This window comes from Calonectris borealis, chromosome 18, assembly GCF_964195595.1.
Source record: "Calonectris borealis chromosome 18, bCalBor7.hap1.2, whole genome shotgun sequence".
In the NCBI taxonomy this organism is placed as follows: Eukaryota; Metazoa; Chordata; class Aves; order Procellariiformes; family Procellariidae; genus Calonectris; species Calonectris borealis.
In genome coordinates, this window is record NC_134329.1 from 7,172,873 (window position 1) to 7,194,680 (window position 21,808).

Here is a 21,808-nt window from a genome sequence, read left to right on the forward strand (position 1 = left end):
ATGCGGCTCTTCCCCCCGATGCGGGAGCAGGGTGCTGAGCTGGCCTGCCGCTGCGTGGGCAGGCACCCTGCGGGAGCTGCAGCATCAGGAGCTGGAACCCGCACCCGACGCTGCCCTGATCAAGGACAGAGACCCCGGGCTGAGTCGCCCCGGCACGGAGCGCTTGGCTTCGTGTCAAGGCCTTCCGAGAGTTGCCCAGACATGCTTAGGTGATGACACACGAAGGAAAACAGTGGGAGCGAGTGTGCGTGTGTGTGTACAGCTTTTACACGCTGGGGTTAACTCTCTCCAGCGCCGAGCCGCAGCAGAGCTGGAGAGCTTGTGCCGAGCTGGGAGCCCCAGCGGCGCCCGCACGCCAGAGCTCCGGTTCGGGGAGGCAACAGCCTTCTCGCTGTAGCGTGCTTTTGAGGTCCTTGGGGCAGAGTCCGTCCCTTAGCCAACGCCATTTTGGGGTCAGATGTTTGCTGTTAGCTCATTTAATTCACACTTCCCTTGGCTGATTCACAAGACGATGCTCCCTGCTCGTCTCGGCTTCCCAAAGATGGAGATCTCCCCACCGTAGCGGTTCGCAGGCCTGCATCTCGAGAGTCGCAGGTAAGAGGTCGGAGGGAGACAGGACTGTGAAATGGCCGGAGGGTGCCCTGTGGCTGCCGGTGAGTTCGTGTGTCTTTTTTTGTTCCTGCCACGATTGAAAGTTGGTTCTTTACGGAGCGGTTCTTGTTATGGCCGAATGTTACATCCTGTTGTGATGTTGCTATGGCAAAGCCAGGCAACATCTGGAGCAACACAAGTTCTCTCGGGCGACCGTCGGAGGGTTTATTTATAGCCTGGCAGGCGAAAGGAGATGCCTGAGCATGAAGTCTCTGTGGGCAGACCATGGCGGGGGCAGCCGGGCACTGGGTGCCCTCCTGGTTGGGACCCGGGGCGGGGGGAAGACGCGAGGTCCGGCCAGCCCCTCGCCTGCCCCGGGGAGGAGCCCGCAGGCGGTTCCGAGCAGAAATCGGACGGGAGCGGATCTCCTCGAGGACCCCTGACTCGGTTCTTCACCCTGATGGGAGGAGGGTGGTTCCCTACCAGCGGTTCCCGGTTGGGTGCTGGGGTGGGGTGACCGCAGGGGTGGTGAGCAGGTATTGTAATGATGTTGTTGGGGGAAAAGGGAAGGTTTGGCAGGTGACTGGGGCCGCTTTTAGCGAACAAAGCGATGTGCGGAGAGAAGCAGCAGGAAGGACACAAAGGCCAACGGCTGCACTTCACCACCAGCAGCCGACTGCAGCAAAGAGGAGAAGCTGCAGCTCCGGCCGTGGGTCTCCAGCTGCCTGCAGCCCCAGGTGATGCCTCTGTGTCTACTTACACGGGGTCGTGGCCGGACGGCCCCGCTGGCTCTGAAGAGGTAGAAATGTAAATATTTTTCTAAGCAGAAGCTGAGAGTCGGCGCTGCTGATGTGAGACGAGCTGGCTCCTGCAGCGGATGGAGGGCAGGGGAGCCATTGCAAGGGTGCTGCTGCTGCAGCGCCTGCGGCGGCGGGGCCTCTCGGTGTGCGCGCATACGCACACGCGCATTTCGTGTTGGTAGCAGCAGCTCTGCTGCTTCAGCCAGGGGAGCTGCTCGGCTGGGGAGCAGCGGGTGAGCCGGTCGGGTTCGCTCCAGCCTCGCCCCTCGCCCTGGGCGCTGCGTATTCCCTAAAAGTCTCTTCCTCTCTGGTTTGCAGGATGGGGCAGCGGCAACGTTGCTGCAGCTGCCATTTCCTTTTATGCAGACGGGTCAGGAGGAGAAACCGCGTTGCTCCCGTGTCAGACTTTCCCGAGTGTTTAATAAGCAGCTCGCAGGAAAGCGGTGCAAAACGGAGGGCAGGGCAAACCCAGGTCCAACGACCCAGCAGTGCAGGTTCCACACCAGCCCTGGGCTCTACGATCCCCACACAGGGCAAGCCAAAAAAACCCAAGATGATATCTCTGGATGATGATGGTTTGTGAGAAACCCAAAATGTATTTGGCTTTGGCATGGGGGACCAGGGCATTGACTCAAGGGGAAGAACCCCGAGTTATTGATCAGCTCATCGTGCCAACGTCACACGTGCCTGCGTCTGGCCAGTTTATCCTGCGGAGAGGTGACTTGGCTTTAAAATTTGTCACTCATGCAACTGTCAGCAAATTTTGCTGCAGCATTTCAGTACCTGGCAGGATGGGTGCTGCAAGGTCCCCCCCACTGCCGGCGTCAGCAGCGACCATCGCCTGCCCCCGGCACGGCTCGGTAGCCCGGCCACCGGCCCCAGTCCTGCTGGGAAGCGGTTGTGTTTGTTTGGGGCAGCCTGGGTAGGGATTTAAAACTTCCAGTGGTAACAAATGGTGTTTTGTCTCGCTGCAGAGCCGCTCTGCAACGTGCATTGATAAAAAACAACCCCTGCGAGGGGGCCGGGCTGATAAGGGCTGGGATAAGGGCTGGGATAAGGGCTGGGATAAGGGCTGGGATAAGGGCTGGGATAACGGTCGTCCCTCGCTCCTTCCCCTTGGCGGTGGCTGGCGCTCGCTCCTGAGCCGGCTCGTGGGGCAGGGGACGAGGCGGTGGCATCACGAGAGACCGTGGTGCAGGCGTCACCCACGCAGCTCGTATGAGTGCGTTGGCTGTGCTCAGAGGGCTGCCGGGGTCCCTGGGGGCTCTGGATGAGGCCCTGGCAGGATTTTCCAGCCCCGCTGAGGGTCAGCGGGATGCCTTTAGCCCGGGCTGGTGGGCAGGTCGCTGGGGGCTCTTTGCAAACCCTTCGGGCTGACACTGGGGTAACCCAGCCCCTGCTGGGAAGCAGCACCCGGCTCGGCCCCGGCACCGCGGAGGTGCCTGCGTCTCTTTAGGGACCATCTAGGTGTTTTCCTGCATCCTGCCTCGGGATGCTTCCCCGGATGGGGATCGGGCGGCCGGCACCTCGTGCACCATAAAAGGCAAAGCGCTGGGAAGAGCTGCTGGGGTGGGAGCCTGGGCGGCCGCCGCGGCTCGCTGCAATGCCAGGCATCCCGGCTGTGTATAAACGGATTAGAGCCCTCCAGCTCTCCCGCTCTCCCTCCTTCCGGAGAGTTTACAGGAGCCCGTTTGGCAGAAGGATTATCCAAAGGGAGGAACTTTCTGCTCGGAGGGTTGTTTAGAGAAGTGCCCAGAGTGTTAATAGGGATTTTTGATAAGTTATGTTTTGGAGTCTCCTAAGGGAAACTTGTTTCTGAGGCTGCTGTCAGGCTTCTCTGTTTATCTCGGGTAGACTTTTTTATGCCACAGCAATTCCCTTAGCAATAACGTATTCCCGCAGATCATTCCAGCCGATCCGTCTCTGCCCTGCCCGCGCCGTGCAGGCGGTATCTCTCCCCGAAACGCTGGGACGCAGACCAAGGCTGCGCGTCGCTTCCAAGGAAGGAGCGCTGGGGGAGAGGCGCTGGGTCCGTCGGGCGCAGGGCAGGGAGGCAGGGAGGAGTGCCAGGGGCATGGATGCGGGTTTCCAAGCTCTCCGTGAAACCCACGGAGGAGCTGACGGAGGTGATCCTGCCCAGACGAGCTGCAGCAGATGACCTGGCAGTAAATCTCTCTGGAAGCAGCGGGATCGGAGGGAAGCCAGGGAGGATTGCTGCACGGGACCGTAGGGAGTTATTGCTGCAGCAGGTTGGGGAAAAGAGGCGCGTCCCTGAAGGAAGATGCAGATGGGCAGCAAGTCCTGCCTGTAAAGTGCTGTGGAGCAGCAAATTAGCAGCTGGGGGGTGCTTTTCCAGTTATTCAGGTGGGATATATTGGGGTAGGGACCAGCGTAGCATCAGCTCTGACAGCTGTTGTGTTAGGAGAGAGCCTCCTGCCCTGCCGCAGAGGATGGGCTCCATCGCGCCAGCGTGCGTTTTCATCTCTGCTGGCCATGAGGCTAAAAACCGCCGATTCACATGACCCAGGCACGGAGGCTTCCAAGCTGCCTCCGTCTCTCCCAGTAGCAGAGGAAGGAGAAGGCGGTGCTGAAAGTCTGCCGAGACCCAAGGTGGGAAGAAATCTTGGCTGGCCAGTTTCGAGGCATTTGGACCAGGAATTACGGTGACTGAGCTCCCGGCCATGGAAGCCTCCACCTGGCAGTACTATGGATATTTACGGGATGACACAAGTAAGGCGAGGGGGAGAGACTGCGCTGCTTCCCGGGGAGCCTCCTCAGGGACCCGCGAGGATTATACTCTGCTGCAACTCGGCCAGGAGGGCCTGGGGCACAGGCTGGAAAGGGGGGACCTGCCCGACCCCCGCAGCGACACGCAAGCCCCTGCCAAGAAGTCAGAGACGAGCAGCAGCGGGCAGAGAGGGCAGCGGGGGCTGGCAGGGGACCCGCGCTCCGAAGACCACCCCGTGTCCAAAGGGTGCAGGAGGGGGGAGGAGGGAGAAGCCCCTCCGAAGGTGTACGAAATGGAGGTTGGGCACAGGCGGGCGGGCACGGGCAGGACGGTGAAGCCGGTGGTGTACAGGCTGGAGGAGAGCGAGTACAGGCGCCTGATGGAAGAGGCAGAAGCAGAACCTGAGGAGGAATGGGAAGCGACAGAGCACAAGGTACCTGGGATGCAGGAGGGCTACCCAGGGGATGGGAAGGCGGCAAGTCCGAGCCTAAACCGGCTCAATGCTTTCCAAGGAGTCCTGAGGAGGCAGATAAGCCGTTCAGACTCTGAAAGTAGCGCAGAGAGCCGGCAAGTGAATAAACTGACCCTGAACTCTCCCTCGGAGAGAAACAAGCCGAGTATCCCCATCAGGTCAGACAGCTTCGAGCGAAACGCCATGCTCCTGGATTACATTTTGCAAAGCAAACAGGAGGCAACAACATCTGTTTCCTACGTCCCCAGAGAAAGCAGCAAGGCAGCTGAAAGCTTCAGGCAGGCGGTGAGCTTCGCCCCCCAGCCTGACGGCGCTCCGGACCTTTGCCAGAACGGCCAGACCGGCGAGGAGGACCTGGCCAGGAAGCCCGAGCCAGACAAGCAGGTAGCGAAGAGCCTCGAGAGAATGGTCTCTGCGGTTGCAAATTATGCTTCGGTGGCTAGAGACACTGAAAAGCTTTCGAGACAGAGCAGCAGCCAGCTCCTTGAGGGCAGGGAACAGCTCGGAGGTGAAGCAGATGCAGGGATACTCGATTCATACAGCCCGAAAAGAAGCCCCCCGGCCCCTCCTGTCAGGTCCCACAGCAAAGAGAGCCTGGCTTTGAGTATGAGCAAGACTGTGGCAATGACGGAGGCGCTGCTGGAGCCCCGCAGCGATGCAGCGAAGCCTGCCAAGGAGCAGTGGGCAGCTGCAGGAGCGGAGCAGCTAACTGGAGGCAGGACTGCGGGAGGAGGGGGCTCGGAGGAGCCGGAGCGGAAGGGGAGGAAGAGTCAGGAGGATGAGAAAGTGCTTAAAGTTGCCGACGCCAAGAAAACCTTCGAAAAGCCCAAGCCGGCGGAGGGGAAGGCAGCGACGCCACCGCCCAGCGCTGCCAGAAAAGGTGAGGCGTGACGGCTCTGCCTCGCGGCGCCGAGGGGCCGGGGTGGACCCGGAGCCGAGGGCTGGTGGTGAGGGGAGGTGGGAACACGGCGGTCGCGAGGCTTTTCAGAAAATACCTGCCTTGTCATAGACGGGATGCGCTCGGGGCAGATTTAGCGATCTATGGTCCTAACGAGGCAGGACAAAAATCAGGCATTGATTCAAGGCTACCGGCAGCCCGGTAAAAGTACTTCTTGCAGTGAAACTGTTTCGTGAGAAAGGGATTTGCTTTTTAAGACTCTCCTGTGTACAAATAAGTATAATATCCAGTACTCCTATATTGCTTTTGATGAACAGATACAGTGCAGAAGCGCCCGTATGATACTTTCTCCCACTGTCATGTGGGATTATTTGCCTCGGTCTCTCTAGGCATTGCGTGAGCCAATATAATTTTGTTTTAGCTATGGCATAAAAAGGAGGCATTCTTTTCCTTAGGTTCTTTTTCTCCTGCACTGTGACTTAGCTGAATAAGCCTTTCAGGAGAATGACATCAACTTGGAAACCCTTTCACTGAAAAACTATGGATAAATGAACTTTGTTGAAATTTTACTGGTAAAACAGCAGTTATGCAGAAATAGGGAGAGATTAAAAATGAGTGTTTGTATGAGAGTTTGGATCCTTCAAGAACATATCAGACCCATGCTGGTTAACTTACATCCTCTGTTTATTGACAATCTGCAATTGTGGATTTCCTTATAAGGGAAAATACATGTTTTAAGGCACAGGAAATCTATGCTAGCTTTGAACTGAATAGCAAGTTTACTTAAAAAAGAGGTGTCATTATCCCACGGTGCTTGGTGCATTGTGCTGTCAATTACTCTCATTCACAAAAGTCACGAAACCAAGTCAGAATATGAATATTGCCACAGAGTTTGTATGTGTGTCAGTGATAACAAAAAGCCTACAGCAATGAAAAACAGATCCTATCCTCTCAGGAAGCATCTGAAGACACATTATCATTCTCACGATGGAAAGAAGTAGGGTTGTGAAATATCTGTCACTGCAAACTATCTGCCGTCTGACAGGCTTAGGCTCTGTACGTGAAGCAGTGCTAGTGCTGGTATTATCGGGGTGTCTGGATCTACGCAGCCTCTCCACTCCTCCTCGAGTGGGAGATCAGTCTGATTAAATGGTACAGCTGATACGGCGTGTTGTCATCAGCCAGATCCGACGGAGGGATCTTGTCATCAGCAATGAGGCATGCGTCCTTCGGGGGGGACGGAGGAGCAGGTGGGTGCAATAGGTGATCTTACAGAGGAAGGGAGTTAGAAGGGACTACAAGAAATCATGCTCCATCCCTGAGGCAGTACTGGCTACAGCTAAATCACTCCTGACAGATGTTTACCTACTTGTTCTTCGGAAGAAATAGGGAGGGAGCTATTTCAGTGCTGAACTGTGAAAATGTTGCAATAAAGAAGAGTAGGAATAGCTTCTCATTTTGCTATATCTGTGACACAGTCTGTTTGTTTTTTTTTAAATCTGTTTCTAAACATATATCTTCCCAAATCTCACGCTGCCTAACTGAACACGAACATCTCGCGTATATTTACCATTATATGATTCCTTCTTTATACCTCTGATTTTTCCAGCACCAACTTGATCCTAGGCAGCAGGGAGAGAAACAGAACAAGATGGCAAAAGGATTCAAAACTGCTTGAATAATGAGGACAAGACTAGGATATGTGATAAGTGTAACATGGAGTGCTACAGGAATCACAGCGCCAAGCCTCACGTTACTGCTCACTGCTCAAAGCCCCTGCTCATTACGCGGTGCCTGGCCGATTTTTTTCTGCTATTCAGAATGCTAGGAAGTGTCAATCCCAGGATATTCATGTTGTAAATAAAATACAGCTTGCTTCTTTCTTTTTTTTTTTTTTTTTTGTGTTCTGCTTTCTTGTCTCTCTCTTTCTACTTAATCATCTGGTGTAGTGGAGATAGCAACAAAGAAAATCCCATCTGTTGCAACTAATTGCTTCATTTGTATTTGGTGTCCCAATGTTTTAATTAGGTATTGGGACCACCTCCCCTTTATCACAAAAATGGGAATAAAGAAAGAAAAAAATATTTCACAATCCTGTACAATGCTGGAGAAGAAAAATACATGAGGAACTAGACTAGCTTGAAATTAATTTAGAGATTTCCTTTTGCTGTAGAAACTGTAGGCAGCACGTATTCTATGCTTCTCCTGTGGACGAGTTGGTAGGGATGTGTACGCCATCTATATTACTGCATATAACATGCATGAGAGTGTGTATATGTAGTAATAAATGTGCTTTATGAAATGTATTTTAAATCATTAATAACAATAGCATAAATTATTAATACCCATCCTGACCTAATGTTCACTTATCATTACTTGTCAATCTCCAGCATCTTCCACCCACGCCAAGCAGCACACAGCCGATGTCAGCGCAAGTGCTCGCTCACCGCAGCGGATCTGCATTACCCTTTGGGGAGGGGGCTTGCGATCTGACCCCAATTTACTGGGTCTGGAAGTAGCGCAGGGACTCGTTCGATGTCACGCAGAAAGGTAGGGCGGATCTGGGAATAAAACTAAGGGGTGCTGACTCCTCTGCTTTAATTCACGTATTCCTCTTTCCTCCTTCTCCACATGCTCTGATACGCTCTCATACGCTTCTCCCTTCCTGGCTGTTATTTTAAAAATCTGATTGAACATATTGCTCTCCTTATCTTCGTTCCATAATTCTACAGCTCCCCTTTCTGGCCAAGGATTGAATAAGGCCAAACCAAATGGATTTTGCTCTCTCTCTCCACACAAACACTTGGAACACTTTGCCGGAACTGGGGAACAGATCAGCACAGGGCAACACTTCCCTGGGCAGAACACGTCATTACAGGACTGATTAGCCGTAATCAAGAGCTGTTATGTGGTGGCTGTTAGTACAATTTTGTCTTGGCAGCTGCTCAACATTTGATGATCGTTGAAATGTCCCTTAAATACCAGACTTGGAAGCAGTTTAATAAAGCTACCCTCGCCATTCAATAGGTGCCCAACAGACATTGAGAAAACAAGGCAGAAGGAGTAAATCTAATGCTACTCCACGCACAGAAAATGGCTTCGGGTTTGTTTGTTTTTTCCATTGCAATCAGTTCAGATTTTCCTGCATTAAAAACCCATTGCATTCCAGTGATGTTATGTGAAACGTAAGATCACATCACCGATTTCAATGGGAGCGGCTCTTCTCAACGCTGTTGAATCTGGCCTTGCGTATCTAAATCACAAGAGCCATAGAAGAAGAAATAAAAAAATACGCAACTTTCAGGTGGGAGAACCTAGTGCTTCCTGTAAAGTTGTTTAAATAGAATAATAAATCAAAAGGCTTCAAGAAATAAATAAATAAATACTGGGCACAAATGTCCTTCAAGAGTTGTATAACTTGGATATCTGCAAACCCGAGGTCCGAAACACAAACTGTCATGTACAGCGTATTTTGCGTGACTTAGAAGTTAAGCTGCAAAATAACAGGACTTTAAATTGCTGATCTCTCTAAACCCTCTGTAAGCCGTTTTCCTTCATTCAGAATATATTTAGCAATGAGGATTTAAGCAAATTGAAATGTTCGAGACAAATTCATCCCTCAAGTGACTTTACTGGTTCTGAAAGACTGGGTTGCCGTCCACCTAAGATTGCTCAAAGACTCCAAGCCAAATTCTATGATGTCAGCTGAAGGCCAAAGAAGCCATCAAAATTTCTCCTAGAAAGAGGCGCCGCAGGTGTTTGTGTCTTTCTTTACCTTTTCTAACTAACACCACCGCGCTGGCAAGGAAGCTGTCGGGCATACCGAACGCGTTACGTATAAGGCATGTCAAGATTATCATAGGAACAAACCAGCGTGATTTACTGCAGTGATGGAATTGATGCATATTTGCAAGCAAGCTAAATTTAGCTGCTGACATAAGTTTCAGAGGTGGAGTCTGTAGACACGGTGCTGTTTCCGTATAAAGGCTGTGAGACAGACTGCAGCAATCGTGCATCGATGTAGCAGAGGGTAAAATATGTGGGATGGATAAAACTAGTGAAATGTATTTTTGAATAAATTCTGAATCTTTTCTGCAAAATTTAATAATCAGGCGTGTTGGTACCGATAAAATGGAAGGACAAACTTTCTTGCCCTTATAGCTGCAAGAATTTGGTAATAGGATATTTTCCTTTACAGAAATTAGAATTTCTGACATATTTTGACAAGTTGTTAGGCTTACATCACTCTGCCTATAATTTAAGTACTGTTTGTTAGAATTATTTTATTCAGCTGAAGTGATGAAGATTACTGTTTACAGTGGGACCAAAGAACATGTGTAAAACTTTAGCCATTCTTTCTGTTGTTGAAGACTTCAGCCTGAAATTCATGTCATTTCTTCACCACCTTGTACGGTGAGCTGCTGCGATCTAAATGCCTCATTAATCCAGGCCAGGATCTGCGTGATCTTTGGAGCGTTTCCATCCACACGTTTAAGGAAGCGCTAGCAAAAATTCAACAGGTATCATTTCCTTCTGAGTCCATCCTTAGCGACTCTCGCAACGACATGTCGAGCAAGCTGTGCTGCAGGAGCATCCATCCCTGCAGCGACAACGTGAACCAGGAACCAACCGTTCAGGTGGCAGTTATTGGGAGGATTAGGTTAAAATCAGATTTCTCAGGACAAATTTCACTTCGTGTCCTCTGTGCGTCGCTCTCTTTTTACATGGGTGCCAAAAGTCTTCCCTGGTTTCTCTTGCAAGCTGTTGGGTAGCGCTGGGTACTGCTGCCTTCGCTGTTGTTTTTCAGTCCAGGGTAAAGCATCGGCTGGTATGTGATTAAAATATCATTTCACGCTTGCCCACTCTTTTGAGCTAGAAGGAGCTATACGTACGTATATTTTTAAGTACCATTTTATATGCTTGTATTAATTGTTTTTTATAGAGTTTAAGCCACATGCACAGGTTTGAGACTCCTGATAAATTAATGGCCGTGGGACTGGCAGTCAAGATACTCGGCTCTATCACTGACTCATTGTGTGACCTTCAGCAAGTCACGTACCTACGTGGAAAATATGAATCACAATCTAAACCCACTGAACTACAGATTACCTGCAGGTCTGCTCCGAGGCTGCCGAACTGCTTTTGTTTTCTTCTTTCTTAGCTTTAAAGAGATTGTTTGAGGGAGGAGGGTGGAGAGTAAGTGTGCTGGGCTGGCTTTCAGAAGGAAGGTATTAATTTCACAGTAATTGGTGCCGCGGGCAGTGCGTGGCAGGGATGCAGGCTTGCAACTCTAATCTTTGGGTGTGTAATTTTTTTATCAAGGTGTTGCTCAGTATGTAAGAGAGACTTTCCTGCTTGTTGAATCAGTGGTTAAACTAGTGTCAAAGTTTAACAAACGTTGGATAACATTTGTTAGTTTAATGTGTAGCTACTGTAGCATCTGATGTTTCCATCAGCTGTAATCAGTCAGACCAGCAAGACCATGACAAATGCATCTGAGAGGGTTTCTGCATGTTTCCACACCCGGCTATCACTTAACAGGGTAGTTCACAGCCCTGTTGCAGTTTCACCGGGGGAGAGGAGGGTGCTCAGCTCAGCTCATCACAAAACGCGTATTTCTCCAAATTCTGAAGGATTATAAGGGGAGTTACGTGCGTGTCGCTCCCCTGAAAAATTAGGCCCCTCAAGCACCTAACCACATGCAAACGAATTTGCAGATATTGGCCAAAACGTATAAGGAAGCTAGAGTAGCTTTTGGTTTTGGCCATGTATGGTAAACACTGTGCAACGTGGGTACTGATCTAGCATAATTCATCCGCTTTTCAAGTTCCCCGGAGGAACAGAAACACGCAGCCTTTGAGAGTGGTATTACCCTGCCTGCCTCGAGGTATTTGCTACAAAGGTACTCACCTTCTTACTGTGTACTGTATTAATAACTGTTAACCTCTCTCATTGAACAGTGGAGATAAAAAACCCTCTTTACAACCACATAAGCCAGCATCCCCAAAAGCGGCTTTACTTTTAGCGCAATGGGGAGAATCTTCGGTTTCCAGCTACTGTCCTGCGCTTCTCATGAAAGTGTGATTTTTAGCAGGGGATTAAGCTCTCCTTTTGTCCCCGTCTTGCCGGCAGTGCCGCTTTCCACAGCAGCTACAGGCCCCAGCAAGTCAGCATGACAAAGTGAGGCGACATGGTTGTTTTTCTTGCAGAACTGATGCTTCTCTTCAGCGTTGCTTTTGTCGACAGCAGGCTCTGGCTGTGCCCTGCTCGGCCCAGGGCTCACGAGGAGCCGCATCCGCGGGTTTGTGCCTCACTCGTCGCACCAGCGCTCGCAATTTTCGGTTTTGCTGCCGCAGTGCCCCAAACCCTCCCTGTCCCTTTGCCAGGGCATCCCCACCTTTGCTCCCACCCTAATCTAAAGCAGAGGACGGGAGTGTTGTCCCAGCTGGGCCTGTGAGGGAAGAGGCCTGAGGCAGGCTGGGGCGCAGCGGGGGCCACGGCGGGGCGCCGACCCGGCAAGGGGCTAAGCGCCTGAGGGGAACCGGGCTGCTGCGTCCCCGCCGGGGCCGTGAAGGGGAGAGGGGACAGGCGGGGGGCCGGAGCGCGGGCCCGGCCCCCTCAGGGCGGCTGCTGAGGGGCGGCTGCCGGGCCGCGGCTCCCACCGGCCGGGAGCGGGGAGGGGGAAGAGAGAGAGCGCGCGACCACGCGTGGCAGCGAGCGCCGCGCCGCCATTGGCTAGCAGGGCCGCCACTCACTTTACCGCCCCCGCCCTCCGCCGGGAGAGGCGGGACGGGAACGCGCGGCATCAGGCGGTGCCGGTAATGAGGGGGCGTGGCCCGCCGCGGGGAGGCGCGGCCACGAGAAGGCGGGGCCTCGCTCCGGCGCTGCCCGCCCCCGCCCCACGGCGGTCAGTCGGGCGGCGGCGGCGGCGGCAGCGGCAGGCGGCGGAGGCGGCTCCGCCGGGCTGAGGAGCGGACGCGGGGGAGGCGGCTCGGGATCGCGGTGCGCGGCCACGGGGGAACCGGGGAGCGGGGCGGCAGCGGGACGGCGCCCTGCGGCGCGGCGGGTGGCAGCTGGCGGGGCGGGAGGGTGGCGGGCGGCCCGCTGCGGGGTAGGCGGCGGTGCCCGCGGTAGGGCGGCGGCGGGCGCCGGGGCAGGGCAGGGCAGGGCAGGGCGGGCGGGGGTCCGGCCGGGCGGGCTCTTCCTGCTCGGGGCCGGCCGCTGCCGCCGAGCCCTTCCTGAGGCGGCGGCCGCTGTCAGCGCCCGGGCCTGCGGCGGGAAGCGCCCTCCCCACGCCGGCGGTCGGGCGCCCGGGGCTTCTCCCCCGCTTTCCTCCTTATTAGGTAGCGGAGCGGCTCAGGGTCGCCCGCGGGTTCCGGCATCCGCCCGGGGCTCGCAGGTTGCCGGCAGGGCATGCCCGAGGCGGGGCCGGGCTCTCGGGCCGCAGCTCGGGCAGCCCCTGCGCCGCACACCTGATGCCCGCTGCCAGCCCCGCCGCCTTCCGCACGGAGGGGCCGGGGGCTTCCTTTTGTTCGGCAGGTTTTTTCCCCCTTTTTTTGGGGGGGGGGTGGTGTTTCCTTTTTTTATTATTTTCCCGTGGCGATGCAGCAGCGGCTCGCTGGCACCGGCGTCGGCGTGTCACCCCCGAGCGCCGCGTCCCCGCTGCCACCCTGTAACGCTGCAGAGGACAAAAGATGAGGGTTTAGTTTTGGTTTTGTTTTTTTTTCCTTTACCCTCGTGTTGAGCGGGTACGTGTCACGCCGTTATTAATGGTTCTTCCGAGTCTGTTGGGGAGATGTGTAAAGTCCTGGGTTGTGTGACATGTTCCTGGGGTTTGTTTTTCTATGCAGAAAGCCACGTTGTTTTAATAGCGATATGTCAAAGGCCAGAATTTAAGGGTTAGTACTTATCCGGGCTTTGTGAAATTAGCTGCTTCTCCGCTCATGCACGGAAAGGTGTCCGACGTGCAGCCGCACGAGCGCTCAGCTGTGGTACCCCGGTCTAGACAATGTGATGCGGTGGCTGCACAGGAGACAGGTCTGGAAAAAAAAAAAAGGGACTGAAAGCTGACTGGAAACAAAAGTAAAACTGATTGATGCAGTTTTATTGTTAAAGTGATATGCGTCTTGTGTTTTTTTTAATAGCTGTAGTTTCAGCCTTGTACGTGTTTGTTTGAGCGTGTCTGTTCAGCCTATTCGTGCAGATGTGCGGGTGGATTAGTATAAGCAAGACCAAGGATGTTAGCAAGATGAAAGAGTGGCATTTTGAATATCCTAGGCTGTGGCTGGTTTTTTTTAGTTGGCTGATACCGATTCTGGTTTAATTTTAGGCCAGGCTGTATCCAAATTAGCTGACACTACCCTCTCTCTTCGTGTGCCTCTGTAAGCACATGCAGGAGAGAAGCTCTGTGCCTGCTGAAGTGTGGGAAAATGGTGTGAACTGGCACGGTCCGTCCTGTTGAGAAGCGTGTTCGTATGTGCTGAATGTGTGATGGCTAGAGAAAACAGCGGGTGTCTTGTGCGTGAGGCAGGAGAGGATATATTCGATTTTCATTTGAATAACAAGCATTGAATCATCTTTTCGGCTCAAGGGGAAAAACAGATGGTGTGCACTCACCGAGACGTTTTATTGCAGCTAATATTCGTGTTTGCTAAAGACTGCGTACACAAAGGTAGAAGATCAAATAGTGTTGTGATAAAGTCAATGCATGTTTATTTTGTGTATATATTTTTTTAGTATTTTCAGTAGCCGTAGTAAGACCTGACACACTCGGGTACACGTCAGGGAGCATTAGCTTTGTGTTTGTTTTAATATAGCACGTTGTAATAGTAATTTTTCAATGGTCACTTGTAGCCTTTTATACAGATTGCTTTAATCAGCATTTGTGTGTCTCTCTTTATATTCTCTGTTGGCATTACTCTATCTTCTACTGAGCTGCCTTTTCAAACATCATTGGATTTTTTCAAGTTAAATCTTCATGCTTATTGCATCTGTCACTTCTGGGATTCACTCCAAGCAAAAGGCAGAGATTCAGTTTAATGGCAATGAGAAGGAATGCACAGAAGGGTAAAATATCAGCTTTCCTGAGTGATACAGCAAAGGACGCCGAGAGATCTGCCCTCGGTAGCTGTTCCATGCATCACGTTCAGTATCAGACTTTAATGACGGCTTCATAAAATGGCTCATTAAAGCACAACGTTGCATTTTGATCGTAAGAGAATTTATGTTGTTGGTTTTAATTTGATTATCGATTCCGAGGAACGTAACTCGGATGCCAGCTTCCTATTCTGAAGACATGAGCAAAACACTTCCTGGCCTGGGTTTGCAGCTTGGTGAGGTCATCAGCGCACCACTCCCAGGGCCAGGAATGTCCTTTTAGGCAAACTCACAGGCACATTTTCACTTGACTTTTGAAGTATGGGTTTGTTTGTTTTGATTTTGTTTTACTGAGGCTTTTGTGATAATCTCGGTCCTTCTCTAAGGATGTGTCGGAACAGAAACTCACTGAGGATTTGAAGTGCCCCAGTTTAAGCGTTTACAGGGCATACGAACAAGAATTAAATGTCTGTTCTCTTCTAGCTCTTTCCCTGTAGTCTCCCCCACCTAATATTTTTGGTCTGCTTACATTCTGGTTGTTAACTCTGAAATTAGTCTGATCAGAAACTGCTTACAGCTTCAGTTTACAGTCACCCTGGTTATGTGGCCACATGTGAAAAGTCAGATTGTTGGTGGCTTCAGGCTGACAGGACATGAACTGGTGTTTTTTTGTCACTATATGCACAAAAGCAGGTGGTGGTGGCATTGCTGGGGTGAACGCCAAGTCAAAACGAAGGCAAAAAGGTTTAGGTTAGCTGAAGTGGCTCAGGAAAGCTAGCGGTGGAAGTGGATTATTCCAGATGTGTTGAATATACCAGTATAGTTGGGAATCGGTTACTGGGCCCTTTCTTCCTATTTACTAATAGGATTGCTTTGTTCTGTTTTTCCTCATGTGAGTAACTATACTAAAAATGGATTATTTGTTTCTTTTTGAGGTTATAATCATTCAGTACATGACTTTATATGTGTTTTTTAGATGATGGCGTAGGGCACGTAAAATACCAGGGTGACTCTAGAATTACTCAGCTTCTTGGCGTAGCAGCGACGAGCCCGGGAGGTCCCACGGCAGGTCTGGCTTTGCGCTGGAGGACTCTCTGATGCCGAGTCTGGCGCTGATGGTCCTCGGAGGAGCAAACTGGAGAGGATCCTAATGGAATATACCAGCCATTAGTTGTATTACCAGCCATTAGTTGTGTACATGCCTGTGTGGTTTGTGTAGTGAATACAAATCTGATCAGAATTAATGGCTGGATGTGGAGGTAATGATGTAGCTATAAAGTAGAAGGTGACTGTTGGGCAAATAGATAATTTTACTTTACTCCTCTCCCGTGCAGTTCTTCGTGCCAGTAAGACAGATGTAATCTCTTTACAGCAGACATCTTCGTAACAAGTCACAAAGTACTCCTGAAATGGAAGAGGCTTTTGTGATGGAATACCATAAAAGCTTTAAAGTCCTGCTCTGTAGGTCAGGAACTAGCACGGAACTTGACAGAGAAATAATGAAAATGGTATCTGCTGCTGCCTCCTAAGGGAAAAAACCCACGTTGTTCTTTCGAAGGCTGCCAGCCTGCTGGCGCTCTGGTGGTGCTCGTCGATAGAAGAGGTCTCCGTGGTTTAGAGGTGACGAAGTAAAACATGGGCTCTTTGACCAATCTTTGCTTTTCTTCTTCGTTAATGAGTTAGACACCAAGGTAGAATCGCCTGCATTGGAGAAAGGACGATAGCATTTCTTCAACATTATCGCTTTGCTGCTTCAATGTCATTTGCTTTGTCTTATCCCAATTTTGTTGATGATAACAATGAATGATATATAATATGCTTTTGCTATGAGCATGTAATGACTCTTTTGAGGTCTGCCTCTCAGTGGGAGAAGCTGGATGTGGTTGGATCGGTTATAGTGACTCTGTTTGACATTGAGCTGGGCCTCTCGATCCATCATAATTAGGTTTTTCTTGTTTTCCCTTTTAATAATTTAATTTGAAAAAGCAATGGAAATCAAATTAAAACAGTAGTGGGATCTGACTTAAAGTGATTAAGGTTCAGCCTGATGCGGTCAGGCGCGCTGAGATGAGCTCGCAGCTTTCAGCTGGAGTATTGCTGAGCTGCGCTCAAGGCCAAGGGCTCCCTGTAGGAAGGATCGTGGTTTCCCTGTGGCTCTCCAAATCTTGGCCGGCCATAGCATTCGTTGCATGTAACCTATGTATGTACAAGCATATACGTAATCTATGTACAATTCTTCGTAGCCGAATATTAAGGCAACCATTTCTGCAGTCTTATCAAATATGCCTGAGCAGGATTTCATAAAACTAGATGGGGATGGTGTGCCTAAAACTACACCTTGTTTGCATCCCTGTGTGAACCTAGGCAATACTTTACACCTGCAGTTCCTGGTATAAGTAGTCCGTGGAAAATGGACTTCAAATCACTCTGGTCGGAGTATTTAGAAAGATGGGAACTTCCCCTCCTTTCCCCCTCCATCCCCCTAGTTCTACATAGAGTTGCCATAGAGACTGTGTTCTGGAGTCCTTGAAAATCCGTTGTTTATCTCACATAAATGTATAAACCTGCTGTATTGAAACATCACATTTTGAAGCATCCTCTTCCCAAGCAGATCTGATAGGGACTTGACATCCTACGGTGCTGCAGATTTGGGTATTGGACATGCGTCAGGCACAGTCAGACAAACTGATAATGGGTATAATTAGCACCACCAGGGATTAGCAGGCAATAACAAATTCAAGCCGTAGTAAGCACTCTGTCCCTTGGGAGCCGGGCAAACTGGCAGTACTGGGCAGATGATCACTTGATATGGAAGAAGTCACCAGCAAAGCCTCGATGGCGAGGGCCTCAGCTCAGTGCTAGCGTTACCTCTTGAAATTGCGTTTTGTTTTGTTTTTTTTTTTTTCCCTTCCCCTTTAAATACTTGAAAACTTCACGCTGTGTTAGCTCGTGCTGGAATCTTGAGCACTGATGGACTTGGGGGATACGCTTGGCATTTGCTTGGCATTTTTCATCATACAGTGGCCAGTCAGCGTTACAGTTGTTTCTCGCAGTTTCCCACGTGAAACAGATGGATATCCTTGTTTCCAAATCGGAAATGGGAGGTTAAGCGTTTTGCTCAGGGTCTTGCAGGTACTAGGCTGGCAATACTTCTAGCATATAGTGCGAAGTGTACTGGTTCTTTTACAGGTGGTTCATGTATTTGCACCAACACGCATGGTGGGGGGGTGTGGATAAATGGCCATCCTCACACTTGGCTTTTCAACTGCTAATTTCTTACTGCAGTACTTATATTAATTATACTGTATGTTGGAGGTTGGAGTAAATAGGCACAAAGCTGTCTTGCTCAGAACAGGAGGTGGATTAAATTTTTTTGAGTTTTCAGTGAATAGTTTTTTTTTTTAAGGTTTATTTTCATTTTTGGATCTGTTGAGATCAGTTTGCAAGGCAGGAAAAAATCCTGAGCCAGCTTAGACAAACATGAGTTGCCAGACGTACTTCAGCAATATATACTTCTGCTTCAGCACAGCGTGAAGTGTAGGCACAAAACACTTCTAGCTGAGCGTTGTTGTGCCTTCCAGCATCTTTTTCCTGGCCACTGCTGCTTTCTGGAGCAATTTGTTAAAGTTCTGCGTGGTGTTTTAAGGTGCTGTTGTTTAAAGGTGGGCTGCCCCGGTTCGGGCTCCTGTTTCACCATGCTTTGGATGCACGTGTGTCACCTCTAGACACTTCGCTTTGCTCCCTGGTGTTTCTTTGGGGGTAAAGGTTATCTTTTTGTTCTTTACATGCAGTGCTTGCTACATTGATCTTCTGGTCTACTAGGGGAATTCTTAAGCGCTATGAAAGATCACATAAAAAACAGCTGGAGCTTATCTCAGCATAATACTGAGATACTGTTGTTTTGGCTGGTCTCCTCCAGAACTGCTGTAAATGCCACAGGGACTCTCAAAGGGCTGGGAGTGCGGGTTGCACGTGCAGTAACACGACTGTCAAGCTGACAGGTAAGTAAAGCTTAAAGGTCATCACACACAGACTGTAATTCTTCATGCCCCTTGCTGAAAACCAGTTCCCCAGCTGAGAGCAGCCAGCTGCAGGTCCCTTCCCTGAGAAATCAGCCTTCGCCCAGCGTGTGTCAGGCTGCGATTCTCCCCGTCAGGTAGGCGGAGAGCTGCCGTGGGAGTGCTGGGGGTGTCGGGGACGGCAGGTACACCCCTCCTCCTTGGCACGGGGCGCCTGTGGGTGGAGGAAGGTGTTTTCCCTTCTTGCATCTGAAATCTTTCTTCATAGTGTAGCAGGAATGTTTATTAAAGCTGTTTACTAAACTAAATACGCTTTCCTAAGCCAATTTTTTTTTTCTTGCCTGCCTAGAGAGGTGAGAAAGGTGCTCCGTGCTGCTCTCGTGGTTTGACACCAGCTCGCTGCCCTCTCAGCCGCGGCGTGCAGCGGCCGGCGCTCTGCGCGGCACAGGACAGCAGCCTTGCCTGAAACGGATCAGCGACAGAGAACATCTGTAGGATGGAGGAAATGTGTTTGAACTTGGAACCCTTTGCTAAAACAGATGTTTGAGGGGCTGTAATTGGTACCACAAGATAGGGATTTAAAATCAAGTTAGCAGATTGAACTATCTGGATTTGAGTTTGAGCCTCCTCCAGTCCCTCCCTCCCTCCCCCAGCCCTGATTTCAAATTGCATATTACGGAAACGGGACAGAATGACAATGGTACTCTTTGAATTATAGGCTGCTTGGCCAGAAGAGCTGGCAGGACAGCAAATGGAAATCTGGAGAAATACACACCAGTTCCAACTGTGAGAATTGAGATTCATTTTGCAGCTTATTTGTACAGCATTAAAATCTGAAACGCGTTTGCATCCAGTCTGAACCTTCTGCGTTCTTGTATGCTGAGGATATTGACTTGTCTTTGGCAATTAACCATTGTTGGTTTTATTTCGAGAACATCAGAAGTTCAACCTGAGTGCCTCACCTGTTGGATTGAGTAGCTTGAGAAGTGAAAGTTGCTAAATTGGGCTCTGATTTAGCTAGCTTTTGGACGAAGGTGTCTCTTAGGGTATGCTAAGCAAGCCCATTACTACTTTTTGGAGTAGAGCGTCTCATTCAAAATTGCAGTGTGAGGGACCACACTTGTCTGTGCTGTAACTCCAGTCTAACCATGACCTTGTCCAGGTCTCTGGCCCATCGCATTTGCCATTATGGGGCTGGAAACAAACTTCAGCCACCACGACAGCTGTGTACGGCTGCGGTGCTGGTCCAAGAGGTGCTGCCGTTGCTTGGCCATCCTGCTCCTCTCTGATCACATCCCCCCAAGGCAGCACCGTCTTCCCGGCGGGCTCCCGGCAGGTCTGGGTGTTGTGCTCCATCCAGCAGACCAGCGGAGCGTTTGTGGTCAGGCAGGGCCATCTGGAGAATGCTGCATCCTCGCTTGGTCAGTCTGACTCACACTTGGCTGGTCTATTTGTGAGCCTCGGTTGTGCTGATCTGTTGTTTCTGCTTTATTTCTAAGTTGTGAGGAATTTGTGTCCCGGCTAACTTTATGTTTATAGTGGAGGGCTTTCTGCAGGTCTTGGTTTCCTGATGGTGGCTCTCAGGCTGTAGTGCTACAGTGCTCTTGAAGAACTGGGACGTGGGACCTGTTACCTACGAGACCGTTTATCTCCTTAAAACATCTGTAACATTTATAGTTTCTTCCTGTGGATACCACGGCATGTTGTAATTGAGGAGGAATAGAAAACAGTTTATCAAGTCCGTTGGAGATTTCTCCTTTTGATAAATCTTCTTGTCATTTTTTTAAGGAATGATCCAATTAACTGTAAGCCAGGAGAAGCAGTGTAATGTTTCCAATAATGTCTTAAAGCCACTGGACTCGAACAGGAAACGTGCTTACCTTAGAAAATACTGTGTTAATCAAATTACCTTCATGTCTGCACCTCTTCTTGACTTTTGCAGGATGGGAAATCCTGCACGTGTTGTTCTCTCTGTGCTTTAGGCTCCCAGCACCTGGGTACTGCTCTCTTCTTGGCTTCTAGCTTAAGTTCATCACTGAAGAGGACAGAGCACATCCTGTATCGGGAGTTGAGTTTCAGGTCTGCTGGCTACCAGTGAGCTCTGTCACACACATAGACTTACGTTTGCCGTTTATTTCATTTGGACACGTTCGATTGCTTCAAGTTGTAGGAGAAAATACAGTTGTTTTCTGCTGTGAGCACTCACGTTAGGAAAAAATGCTTGTGCCTTAGCTGGTTAGTGGGGAAAGGTGGGACCTGGTGGTGATTTGGTGAGAAATGAATGAAGCTATGGTGGGGAAGAGCTCTTTCTCCATTCGTAATCACCATCCTTAGCTGGTGCTATGCTTTTGCCCTGGAAGAAGCTTGTGTGTAAGCTTCAAGAGAGCAGAAGAATTCAGCAAATTGGGGTAGCAGCTCTGAACAGATTGATATTTCCTTGTTAGCTCAGTTGCACTGATAAGAGAACTAGGTCAGCTCTATGGAGAAAGCATTTTATCTGCATACTTCTCTTAACTGGAATCCTGGCGCTTGGCTGTTGTAAAAGGCTTGCTGACTTGCAGCTCTGCACCGGGGGTTGTGCTCGCCGTCTCATGTTTTCCTCGGGGTCAAAGTGTGGTCTGAAGCCCCGTTGCTTTCCTCTCCGTGGCATGTGCTGCTTTTACCATGGGGGTGATGCAGTCAGTCCCCAGGGGTGTAAGTAGCATCTTCCATCACGCTGGTGTAATGTCTCTGGCTGAAGTTCATGGGGCTGTTGTTCAGCTCTGGAAGGATATTGCTCCGTCTCTTGGCAGTGGATGAGGGTACAGTGTGTGAAGCATCATCTCTGGTGTTTATTCCAGTGGAGAAAGTGGAGGAGAACAAAGGCTCTTGGAGGGGAAAGGCTATGGCCTTCTGTGGTCAGCCGCTGGAGCAGCGGTGTCTTAAGGTGGGATTCTCTCTACTCCAGTGCAGGGTTTCCCTTTCCTTACCCAGTAAAGCTTGGCTGGTGCCCACCAACTGTGTAACTGTCTCCGGTGGCAGCAAAAGTGGAAGCTGAAATGCAGAGGTGCACTGAGGCATCTGGGATGCTTAATCCTCAGGTGCCCCAGTCCTCTTTTCCCCATGTGTTCGGTACGTTACTTGCCTTTACGAGGTTTTCTCCCGGGTTTCAATGCTTCCCCCCCCCTCCTCTATTTTGCGCTCCTCTGTTTTCATTTTTACTAA

The 21,808-nt window shown here is 50.5% G+C and overlaps 1 protein-coding gene across 4 annotated transcripts in view; it reads left to right on the forward strand.

The window, feature by feature from the left end:
• Window positions 1–5,328: 5,328 nt before the first annotated feature.
• Window positions 5,329–21,808, forward strand: part of CORO1C (coronin 1C) — a 54,046-nt gene continuing 37,566 nt past the window's right edge. The window contains exons 1-2 of one of the 4 annotated variants that reach the window (XM_075167568.1): window positions 12,409–12,491; window positions 18,505–18,586. The gene's annotated coding sequence lies outside the window, so the exon portion shown is untranslated. Of the gene's footprint in view, window positions 5,472–12,395; window positions 12,492–18,504; window positions 18,587–21,808 lie in introns of those variants that run through there. The other 3 variants (XM_075167565.1, XM_075167570.1, XM_075167566.1) reach the window with 3 other exon arrangements.